Raw genomic sequence first — 13,220 nt, 5'->3', positions numbered from 1 at the left:
TTCTTCTTCTTCATTATTAACATTGGACCACGGCACTGATTGGTGCTCTGCTAGTAGAGTGAAGGTTAGTGGGCTTACCCTATGCTAGTTCATTGTAAGAAAGATACTCAGTCACTGGCCCTTCATCCATATCCGATTCACCGTATAGACAAGCCTGCTGACTGATCCCCCAGAAACATGTGAGTAGGGAAAGAAGATATCGCCCCTAACTCCCTATTGTGTGGCTGCTTTGGGAGCAGGGAGACTGAGGAGGGGGAAAGTTGGAGGAGCCCATCACTCATGAGCAACGTAAGAGCAAAAAGGAAAAAAAAAAGTGCACAGCTCAGCCCTCAAGATCAACCCTAGAATAAAAAAACAGAATGGATACACAACGAATCAATGCTGTGAGCCTGATACTGATCTCTTTTACACCATGTTAATCCACTGACTTCAGTAGAGTTACTCCTGATTTATACTTATAAGAAAGAAGAGAAGAGGTGAAAAATTCAGTTAAGAAACAGATTCATATTTCAAGCTCTGGTTTCAAAACATAAACAGATTAACATTAAACAAATCACTAAAATCATCTTGACACCGTCTCTTTAATTCCTGAAGTTAATAAACAGTTAAAAGATGTTACCACTACTTTAAAAATGCATACATGCCAGGACTGTGGTTACACAACCTAGAGATGATGGGCTGCTTAATCATAGGGGTTTGGCTTGTGCTTAAACACTATCACTTAATGAAGATGAATCACATCTTCAGAAATTATTCACTTCAAATCAAAGCGCAGGAGCAGGCAGCCTTGAACACAGATGCTGTTAAATAACACCTCATGTATAGAAAAATCAATGACTGAGGTATCTGACTTGTCTTTGAAAAGCAGCAAAACACCCTCAGTGTTAAAGTATGCAAGAGGCATTCGTCTGCATGAAAGGAAGATGTCCAGTGACTCAGTCAGCATAGAACACACACAACTTCTCTCAGCATGAACACAGTTCAGACCATGGTCCAGTCTAGATTCTGTCCAAAAGAGTGTGCTGCTCCAGTTTGCTAATCTAACGGGACAATACTGAAAGGGATGGGGGAAGAGCTGGTCCATTACTATTTTAAAAATGCCAGCAGCATCAGTCTGTGAATATATTCGTGAATGAAAGAACTGATTTCAAGTTGCTGTGATTTATGAAGCCATAGGATTTGTTATTTGCAACTATTTGGACAAGTGCTGGGTTTCAGGGGAAATACTGACTCATAAAAAGTTAATGAATTTGCAAGACTAATTATCATAAAATCATACTGGAAAGTACATTTTTTTTTATTAACTGTCTTTTTAGTCTTTTGTTTAATATGACTCAGACATCCAGCCAGGGAACAGAAAAAATGACTTAGATGAACAACCATACAACATAGATAGTGGATGAATGAAGTGAACAAGTTCCTGTGTAATCCATGGGCTGAAAACTACTCATCCACATTAGTTAGGGCTTAACTGTGGCTTTGCTTCAAGCTCTAAGCCAGGGGCAGCATGTTGTGCTGGCCCTGGAGTGGGCCAGAAGGCAGAGTGTGACTAAGGGTATTTCTACACTTGGAGCTGGGGGTGTGATTTCCAGATCACATAAACATGCACTAGTTCTAATCGAGCTAATGGGCTAAACATTGTAGGGTAGCTGGGGTAGCACAGGGAGTGGCAGCATGGGCTACCCATGATGGGTACAATTGCATCTGAACCCCATGGATATATAGCCAGCACAGCTAGCCTGTGCCACTGCTTGCCACAACCCATGCTATCCTGGCCACATGACTATTTTTAGTGAGCTAGCTTGATAAAAGCTAGGGTGAGTATGTCTACACAAGCCGGGAAGCACGCCCCTAGCTCACAAGTGTAGACATAGCCTCTGAGTCACAACCCCTCTGAATTCTTCCTTGTTCTAAGCTGGAAGCTCCCTGCCCAGCTGGGTACAGACAGTGGTGAGCTGGAGCCTGGTTCGCTAGAACCACTTGTTAAATTTAGAAGCCCTTTTAGAACCGGTTGTTCCACGAGGGACAACCGGTTCTAAAAGGGCTTCCAAATTTAACCGGCCAAAAGTGGTGCCTTAGGCACCGACTCCATGGGTGCTCCAGCCCTGGAGCACCCAAGGGGAAAATTTGGTGGGTGCAGAGCACCCACTGGCAGCTCCCCGCCCCACCCATGGCCCCAGCTCACCTCTGCTCCGCCTCCTCTCCTGAACGCGCCTCCCCGCTCTGCTTCTCCACCCCCCCAGGCTTCCCACGAATCAGCGGTTCACGCGGGAAGCTGGGGTGGGCTGAGAAGTGGGCTGCAGCTTCCTGCTCAGGCCCAGGGAGGCGGAGGTGAGCTGGGGTGGGGGGCGCAAGGAGGGCTGCCAGCACCGCAGCAGGTAATCCCGGAGGGCGGAGGGATGCAGGGGAACCGCTCTTCCTGCCCCAGCTCACCTCCGCCACCCTCAGCCTGAGCAGGAAGCCGCTGCCTGCTTCTCAGCCCCCCCTGGCTTCCTGCCAAACAGCTGATTTGCGGGAAGCCGGGGGGGGGGAGCGGAGAAGCGGAGCGGGGCGGCGTATTCAGGGGCAGAGGTGGAGCTGAGGTGAGGTGAGCTGGGGCCGGGCATGGGGCGGGGAGCTGCCAATGGGTGCTCTGCAACCACCAAAGTTTCCCCGTGGGCGCTCCAGCGGCCGCTCCCCCTGCTCCCCCCGCTCCCCCCCAGCTACGCTCCCCTGCCCCTAGGAGCCAGAGGGACCTGCCGGATGCTTCCTGGGAGCTGCCCCAGGTAAGCACCTCCGGGACTCCCCACCTTGCCCCCCGGCAGGTGCCTCTGGCTCTTAGGGGTGGGGTGAGCACCCACTACGGTGGCCCATGAGACCCTCCTGCCCGGGTCTGGGGGCAGTCAGGGGACAGGGGCGGATGGCGCAGGGATCCTGGGGGGGGGCATCAAGGAACGCAGGGTGGTTGGATGGGGCAGGAGTCCCAGGGGGCAGGGGTGGGCAACGACCCCCTCGTGGGGTAAGGAGGGAACCCGTTAAGATCTTGGCAGCTCATCACTGGGTACAGACCTGGTGCACTGGCATAGCTCCACTAGATGGAGTATTGTAGAGGGTGGGGCCAAGGCTCTGCCTACTTGCCACCCCATCCTACCCATTCCCACCCAATTGTACAGAGCGGGGGGGGGGGGATGCTACAACCCCATGAAAGCTGCTCTCCTCTCCATGACCTGAGCAGCTGGTGGAAGGGACATGAAGTACTCCCTCCCTGCCTCTTGCAGCTACACAAAACAGGACAAACAATCCAGTTCTCTCTAAACACCTGAGTTGGTAAAAAAAATAAATAAATAAAAATCCAATTAGCTTGATTTTGAAAATTGCAAGAGATGAGGGGTATAGTAGAAAGAAAGAGCCTGAAGCATGGGCCTGGTGCCAGGTGTGAGGCCTGTACCAAAGTCAGCAAAAGTTATGCTACCAGCAACAGTCAGGCCCTATCAAAAGCAGATGCTTGCCTGCAAGCCAGTGTCCGGTACACAAACTTGGCACCAGTATTTCTAGCATTGCTACAACACACTGAATATAAACGAATGGCAGCAAACAACATGAAGGCAAGGAAAAAACAAACTGATAAAGAAATTAAGTTATACAATAACTGCAAATTAGGTAAACAAATTCCCTGTTAGTACTAGTCACAATCTGGGGTCAGTGACACTGCATAGTATCTGAGGTACATATTATTCAAAACAATCTTGTTCAGTGTCTGGGTGCTAATACTAAATCCTGACACAGCAATATTTGATAAATTGGTTACTGTCCATTCCACAGGTTATCTGAAAGACAGCAGCTATAAGAAACAACTGGATCTATGTCAGCTACTAGTGTATCAAAAAGCAATGCAACCACTGGAACAGAGAAGCTAGCCGTTCCTATTTCTTGCCCAGCGAAACTTATCCCAGAGTGTGACAGCCAGGAGTAAGGGTAACCTATAATATGGATGGACAGTACTGTAACTAATTACAAGAAATTATATATAAAGGCCTCATTTGTAATATGTCTACTCCAAATTTCTATTTTACTTCTTATATACATAGCATTGTGGGATATACTGTAATAATACCTACCCCAGTATTTCAAAAGACTCAGCCTACTATAAATGATGATATAGGTGGTAATTGTAACTGTCCTAATAGGAGCGAGTTGCTATCTGCAGTATCATAGTAAAAGGGCCAGACAACAACGCCAGATTGGAAAAGGATTGTTATGCTTGGATATGAGGTGGTGTCATATGTACACATACATACTATACATATATACGTAGATACACTACAAATACAAATACCATATCCATATATGTTAATTATTTGGGAGTGCCCCCAAAGCTCAGTCATAACACTACATTCCTTAATCAAAGTCGTGGGCCTAATATTCCCAGGTCCACCATAAGGGACTACAATCAATTGGAAAATAAAATCTGTCCATCAGTCGTAGGAGGGAACGTACAGACTATGGGGCATGAATGTATGGATGGTAAAGTAAGGTGACCAGATAACAGTGTTTAGCCCACTGAGTCATCTTCAGTCCATGCATTGTGCTTTTCCGGGATGATGGGTAAACATCCTCCCCATAAAAAGACAAAAAGTGAGGAAATGGAGTAGAAAGAAAGAGCCCGAAGCATGGGCCTGGGTGCAAGGTCTGAGGAGTGAACCAAAGTCAGTGAAAGTTAGGACCTGATGGTTGTTCACAGTATGTCAAAAGCAGATGCTTGCCTGCCAGCCAGTGTCCAGTACATGAACCCGGCACCAGTATTGCTAGCCTTGCTACAACACACTGAATATGTAAACACATTCCAGCAGGCTAGCACAAGAACACCCCAGCCTAGCGCACTATAAAATGGCTTGACAAAAGTGATGAATAGTGATATTCTGTCTGAAACATCAGGAGTGAAAGTACAAAGATGGGGTGAATAGGAATGTTTTGTCTGAAAGATCAGGAGAAAAGTACCAGGGGAGGTAACACACATGTCATGAAATGTGTAAGGTGATACGTAAGCTGTTTATCCTAGATTGTTTGTCTCAGTCTATAATTGTTGGAATACCTCGCCTTAACCCTTTGTCCAGCCTAGGGGGCAGTGGAAAGTCCCACCACTGACTGAGCTGTGTCCACTGTCACGGGCATATATGTCTTAGTATCCCCATAGAGTCTACCAAGTGCCATTACCGTGCTTTGTCGACAATAAACCTGGCTGGGCACCTTCACTACTAAACCAAGTCTTGTGGTCATTGGGCAATTTGATTGAGGTCTGCTGTGCCAACTATCTGCGCAGAGCTGGGACAGCACACAAAGAACACACACACGCAGCCAAAACATCTGACGACAAGGGGTTCATCCAAAATTTAATTTTTGACAAAAAGAAATTCACTGAAAATGGAAAAGTCAGAACATTTCAACGAGCTCTAGTAAATATCTACAAATAACACAAACGTTTGAAGAACAGCAAGTTGAGATCACAAACAATTTGCTAGTCAAGAAACCGCTACATTCATAACAAATACTTTGACCTGTACAGTAAAAGGTGAGTTTATATGTTAAAGCATACCCTTTTACATTCCAACGTAGATTTTCAAAGCTGGGACAGACGTTGTCATGTGACCTCTACTTATATAAAAGGGAATCATATGGCTACTTCCCTGTGCACTGCAATGGAAAATGAGAACTTAGCAGATGAAATAAGAACAGATCTGCACTTTCTGTCAAACTTCAAACAAATGGTATCTTGTCATTTTAAAAGAAAGGCCTATTATTCTTTACTTTGGCCTCTCTGCTGACCCCAAGAAGTATCAGAACTTTTGCAGTGCTGCTCCGAACTCTTTGGGATTCATCCTTCACTAGTCCTTAGCTAAGCTGCTCAGAGAGGGGAATATCCATCGCCTGGGAAATTCCAATATTTTGGCCTTTGTTTTTGTCCAGAAACAGGACAAAAATATTGAACATTTTCATGCAATGAAAAGCGCCAAAAAAATTTAAAATCAGAAATGTCAAAATGAAACATGTTGACATTTTCAATTGAAATAAAACTTTCCCCCATTCTCTCAGATTGCAATTATTATGGTAAGTAAATCTTGGTCATATTGAACAATATATATGGGGACTTTCACGCTTGTGTGCAGTATCAACAAATGTACTTATACTTGCTCTGCTCCACTGTGTATAGGAGACAGGCAACACCACTGTTTGGTTATACTTGGTGTGAATTGAGAGACCATTAGTGAGCCATTTGGAATTTTTATAATTGGATGATTGTTGCAGAACAGTAGTTTGCTGCTAATGTGCTTGGTCCTTTGACAGATTAATTCAGAACTGCACAGCATGCTGAGAACTTACACATCTTTGTTATAAAGCACTTATCAAAATGGTCTGTGTCGTGCATGCATGCCTAGGTGCCATTTTGCTAAATTTTCCCCAGTAATGAACTATGATTGATAGAGAATACAGGTAAATGCACATGTATGACAAAAATTCCTTGAAGGAACTAAAGACTGAAGTCCAGTATCTTTCCATAGAGCAGGTCCACAGTATGAGCAATGGCAGTGCAAACTTCCCTATGGGACTTCAGTAACATTCATCTCACCTCTGACCTGGAGAGTCTTATTGTGATAAGACTGGAATCCCAACTGGCCAGGAAACCCTTGGCTGTGGCTGAGTTCTGAGGCTGCCAGGCTCTAGGGTAGCCAATTATGTTTGTGATGTAGTTTGTAACATAAGCATCTTCCTATTACCAATGCTATTATTTTCTGTTTACATTGTGGTAGTGCCTAGAGCAGGGGTGGGCAAACTATGGCCCAGGGGCAACATCCGGCCCTCCAGACGTTTTAATTTGGCCCTCGAGCTCCCGCCAGAAAGTGGGGTCTGGGGCTTGCTCTGCTCTGGCGCTCCAGCTGGGGAGAGGGGTTGGTGTCTTGCCCCACTTCACACAGCTCCTGGAAGCAGGGGCATGTCCCCCATCCGGCTCTTACGCGTAGGGGTAGCCAGAGGGCTCTGCATGCTGCCCAAGCACAGTCCCCACAGCTCCCATTGGCCAGGAACTGCAGCCAAAGGGAGCTGCAGGTGTGGTGCCTGCGGACAGGGCAGTGCAGAGCTGCCTGGCCACACCTCCGTGTAGGAGCCAGAGGTGGGACATGCTGCTGTTTCTGGGAGCTGTTTGAGGTAAGTGCTGCCCGGAGCCTTCCTCCCTGAACCACTCCTGTGCCCCAACCCCCTGCCCCAGCCCTGATCCCCCTCCTGTCCTCCGAACCCCTTGGTCCCAGCCCAGAGTACCCTCCTGCACCCCCAACCCCTCATCCCCAGCCTCACCCCAGAGCCTGCACCCCCAGCCGGAGCATTTCTGCCCTCCAACCCCCAGTTTCGTGAGTATTCATGGCCCGCCATACAATTTCCATACCCAGTTGTGGCCCTCGGGCCAAAAAGTTTGCCCACCCCTGGCCTAGAGGGCCATATCAGGGATCAGGGCCCCATGTGTTGTACGTACATATAATGAAAAGATGGTCTAAGCCCCAAGGACCTTACAGTTTAAGAGACCTAGATTTGGGTTTCTAAACAAGGCACCAAGTAGCAGACTTTTGACCACTACTGACCCCAGATCACATGAGAAATGAATGACTCAGATATAAAGATCTCCATGTCATATTGAACCAATGCTCAGAGCCATCCACTCCACTGCAAAAAGGTTTCTAAGATCAGATGATGCCCACTGGGAATGGGAGTCTCATCTACAGCAACTTGTTATTTACTAAATTATTCTTCTCTTCTTGGAGAACCTAAAAAGAGCAGTCATTTAGTGTTTAAAAGCTGCACTAATTAGGAGTAGCTCAAGTTTACATACCTTTATGCAAAGAAGCAATAGGTACTTTGCAGTTATTTCTTCCTAGGGGAATTGAGAAGAGGCAGGGAAACCAGTGTGGCCAGAGGACAGCTACCTACCATCAAGCTATCAAAAACCATTGACTGAATGAATAGTTCTGCTTGAAGAAGACACCTACAGAAAAGCTGCTGCCATCCCCCTCTGCCAGAGAGCTCAGTACTAACATGGGGTATGATTGTGATATCATACTGATATATTTCCATTGATTCCATGAACTTATTCCTGTCTTACACGAGTGAGCTCAGGATTGAGACCATTAGAATCATAGAATATCAGGGTTGGAAGGGACCTCAGGAGGTCATCTAGTCCAACCCCCTGCTCAAAGCAGGACCAATCCCCAATTAAATCATCCCAGCCAGGGCTTTGTCAAGCCTGACCTTAAAAACTTCTAAGGAAGGAGATTCCACCACCTCCCTAGGTAACGCATTCCAGTGTTTCACCACCCTCCTAGTGAAAAAGTTTTTCCTAATATCCAACCTAAACCTCCCCCACTGCAACTTGAGACCATTACTCCTTGTCCTGTCATCTTCTACCACTGAGAATAGTCTAGAACCATCCTCTTTGGAACCACCTCTCAGGTAGTTGAAAGCAGCTATCAAATCCCCCCTCATTCTTCTCTTCTGCAGACTAAACAATCCCAGCTCCCTCAGCCTCTCCTCATAAGTCATGTGTTCCAGACCCCTAATCATTTTTGTTGCCCTTCGCTGGACTCTCTCCAATTTATCCACATCCTTCTTGTAGTGTGGGGCCCAAAACTGGACACAGTACTCCAGATGAGGCCTCACCAATGTCGAATAGAGGGGAACGATCACGTCCCTCAATCTGCTCGCTATGCCCCTACTTATACATCCCAAAATGCCATTGGCCTTCTTGGCAACAAGGGCACACTGCTGACTCATATCCAGCTTCTCGTCCACTGTAACCCCTAGGTCCTTTTCCGCAGAACTGCTGCCTAGCCATTCGGTCCCTAGTCTGTAGCTGTGCATTGGGTTCTTCCGTCCTAAGTGCAGGACCCTGCACTTATCCTTATTGAACCTCATCAGGTTTCTTTTGGCCCAATCCTCCAATTTGTCTAGGTCCCTCTGTATCCTATCTCTGCCCTCCAACGTATCTACCACTCCTCCCAGTTTAGTATCATCCGCAAATTTGCTGAGAGTGCAATCCACACCATCCTCCAGATCATTTATGAAGATATTGAACAAAACCGGCCCCAGGACCGACCCCTGGGGCACTCCACTTGACACCGGCTGCCAACTAGACATGGAGCCATTGATCACTACCCGTTGAGCCCGACAATCTAGCCAACTTTCTACCCACCTTATAGTACATTCATCCAGCCCATACTTCTTTAACTTGCTGACAAGAATACTGTGGGAGACCGTGTCAAAAGCTTTGCTAAAGTCAAGGAACAATACATCCACAGCTTTCCCTTCATCGTAAAGAAAAAAATATCAGTTAATGAGTCTCTTACTGGTTCACAATCTGGGCCAGCTCTTCAGCAGGCATAAACAAGCATTACTCCATTGATATCAATCGAGTTATGCTGATTTACACCAGTAAGGATCTGCGCCCCCCCATCTTTAAACACAGGTTTCCCCTCCCCCCATAACAATGTTATTTCTGCTAGTGAGAAAGCTTATTTCAGCTAGATAATGGATAGTGTCTGTGTGTTATCAGATCACATCAGCACCTAGCAACTTCAGAATGAAACATCCCAGCAAGACAGATACAATTTTATTCCAGTCAGCAGGAAAACCACCTCCCTTTGGATGTATGATCCATCCCCAACTTCACCCAACCACTTTCAGGATTTTATGTAGTGTGAGGCCCAGTCTGCCACAAAGTTTGTCCAGTGCCTTTGTTACTATACCTTTCAGTGAATGAAATGTGCCTGCAAATAGATTAGACTCATTTGTGAGCTGTAGCTCATGAAAGCTTATGCTCAAATAAATTTGTTAGTCTCTAAGGTGCCACAAGTACTCCTTTTCTTTTTGCGAATACAGACTAACACGGCTGCTACTCTGAAACCCACCTACCTCAGTAATCCACATCTTTTTCACTCTTGATTTTGGTGGATGGTGGAGAAATGGCTAGTTTTCCATGGATTAAATTCTGATCTCTAAAATCATTTTTTATAGTGATACCCGAGAGCAAATAGATCATATTTAAGTGATGATACTCCTGGCAGGTGTTGCACATAAATAATGGCACAGGGCCAACAGTAATGCCAGTGAAAAATAATTTGTTTGTTGTCTAACTTCACACACACCTATAACACAGGGGAAAGAACACTTTTGTTCTGGATTCTTCTGCTTTGTAATTTTCTGCAGCTTTTAGATTCCATGGTGATACTGTTGATATTTTAGAAATACTTTAGGTAGGTAGGTAGAAAGATAAAATAGATTACAATTACCCACTTAAACCCCCTAGCACTAAACTTCCTTTGAGGACAGAAATTCCCCTCTTCAAAGTGTTTCTTTCTCATAGGTTTTTTGCCCTGCTCATCCCTGTAGTGTGCGAGCACCTTCCAGCAGCGCATCCATTCAAGCTTATCATTGATATGAGGTGATGAAATTTTTTTTCCAGACCTTTGTTGGGTTGTTTTGATTTGATTGGTGTCCTTTTCAGTATTATTGCTAGTAGTAAGAACAGAGTAGCATCCAGGGGATCAGGGATCCCATTGTGCTAGGCCCCTCAGAAGACCTTGCAAGTTAGATAGTCATGATGCAGCAATGGCTGGCAGCAAACAAAGGGAGGGAAATGGGGATGGGGGAGGAAAGGAGAAGTCACATGGTTGTTCAGGTTTCTAGTGTGCTCTGATTCAGCACTATGTAATATCAATCCAAGAGAGTGGATTTACCCCAGTGTAAATCAGGAGATCAATGGAATTATATCAGTGTGACGCAGGCAGGTGCGAATGAAAAGGGAATCAAGTCCTAAATATTCCATCCACTGCTTTTTCAAAAAATGCCTCCCCATTAACATAGAGTTTGTGCCCCGGCCTTCCTACTCCATGCACTGTTGCTTTAGCACCTTGGCTCCATTTTTATAGATTTTCATTTTTGTTTTATTCCTTCCCACACATGATTACTTTCTCCCCATAAAAAACTAGTGACCGGGGTTGTAGTGGGGACCAGCTGTGGTCACCCAATTAGGGTGAGCTGCAAAGAATGGGGCAGACAATCCCCATAAAGCTGGTGGATATTCCAATACTTAGATTTACCAAGGGAGCATAAAACAGCTTCTTTATTACCTTACTGGTTACTCAGAAATCCAAACAACACAGTTCCCTTAAAGTGATCCAGCCTCAGGCCTCCATCCAGGTGCCCATGATGAAAATTTCTGTAAATCTTATTTCATCTACCAATCCCATAGGATTGGGCACATTACCTCCCAGGTTAATGAATGTTTCAGATCTTACCCAAATACACGCTACAGCCGATTCTTATTAACTAAACTAAAATGTATTAAAAAACAAGAGAGAGAGAGAATATGGTTAAAAGGTCAATATACATACAGACATGCGTTCAATTCATTGAGGTTCAGATTCATAGCAGAGATGGTGAGCTTTGTAGTTGCAAAGAGTTCTTTCAGAAATAGTTCATTGGACTATCTCATATTCAGGGAATACCAGCATAATTGGGACCTCAGTCTTGCAGCTCCAACTTCCCCTGATGAAGCCTAAACAGATCTGAGATGACAGAATCAGGACCGAAGGATCTTTTTATATAGTGTCCTAGCATCCACTTGACTACACAGTCCTGGTTAAACAATAGGCTTTTGATTTAACCTTTTGCTTTCTAAACACTACCAGTAATTACTTACACAAATTAACATAGGGCAATTTATCCATTAGGCAGTCTATTACAAACTTCAAAGAGACATGTAGACAATGACATCATTTTACCCAAGATTTATCCAAATGTTAATATTCCCTTTTGATCTCTGAATCAATAGTTATCATGACAGACAGGAACTGTCTTTTTACGGAGCATCTAAGATATACACAATTAGTATACTTCTAAAAATATAGGTTTGAATTTCAAAGTTCTAGCCTATTTAGCACGAATGGCCCTAATGATCATTCACATACCTTTCTAACATGACTTTAAAGGTGGGCTTTGGGTCATTCAGCCTGCAAGCTGTTTAACCCTTTCTAGCCATGCATCACAACACAAAATCTCTGTCATGCCACCTGTCCCTTCATCACCCTACTTCCCTCCCTCCCCCAGAGCCTCCAGTCCTTATTCTTAAGTCACTTTTGCAGTGTGTTCAAAATATCACAAAGTGGAAAATAGAGTGCCTGGAGCCAAAGGAATGTAAAGTCCTCTATCTCTCATCTGCTGCTTGCTGGGTCCAAGGACTAGTGTCAGAAACTGGGATGGAGATGGTCAGATCTAGCAGTCAGAGCTGGAATCAGGAGTCCAGGGTGTGGGTGGAGCAAGGCTGGAGCAGGACTAGGAGTAGGGCAGCAGCAAGAGTAGGGCTGGAGCAGGCTAAGGCCAGGGGGGCCTGTTGCCACCATCAGGCAGGAAGTTCCAAGCTGTGGAGTGACACTGAGCAGACTGAGCTGCTGTTCCATTTGTGGGGCTTATATAACTGGTCCGGGAGTCATATGACTAGCTCCTGGCTTATGGATTGGCTGGAGCCTAGCACAGGAGTGGGAGAAAGAGGAGGTTCAGTTTTAGCCCCTTGCTACTCCTGCTACTCCAGGAATGGTGGGAATCTCAAGGTCAGCCTTCTTCCACCCTTCCCAAGCTCTACACGGCTGCTGCAGCTCTGGCAGGGACCAGTGTCTCTTCCCCTCTTGGTGCTGAGGCAGTGGGGAGATGTTAGGTTTCTGCTCCTGGGGTGTAGCTGTGAGGGCATGCACTCGTACTCCCACTCATGTTGGCTGACACAGAGAAACCTTCCAATCTCAAAGGGAAACAAAAATATTAACAGTATTGTTCAATTCCAAATTGTATATAGCTCTGTATTCTGGCCCTTTGTAGAATCACTGTCTGGCAAATAAGAATCAGGATCTTTTTTAGTTGGTCCACTCCTCCTCTCCACATAACAGGTCCCAGCTGACACAGAGAAACTTTCCCGTCAAGGGATCAAAACTGAAGAGCTTCTCTGATAGCAAGGTAGGGGGCTGTGCAATTCAGAACTTTGTACAGATAAAGCTCTACCTTGCCCTCCCCTCCCCTCCCCTTCCTGAACCTGCTTTCTCCCTCCTTCTTGCTGAATTCCCCATGTTACACCACCTCTTCTCCTTCACCACCAATGAAAACCTCTTCCTGAAATACGGTCCTCTTGGTGTTTGTAACTCTCTCTTTCCAGA

Source organism: Natator depressus, chromosome 9 (genome assembly GCF_965152275.1).
Source record: "Natator depressus isolate rNatDep1 chromosome 9, rNatDep2.hap1, whole genome shotgun sequence".
NCBI lineage: Eukaryota > Metazoa > Chordata > Testudines > Cheloniidae > Natator > Natator depressus.
The sequence above is the reverse complement of the archived record's forward strand: the minus strand, read 5'-3'. Positions refer to the sequence as shown.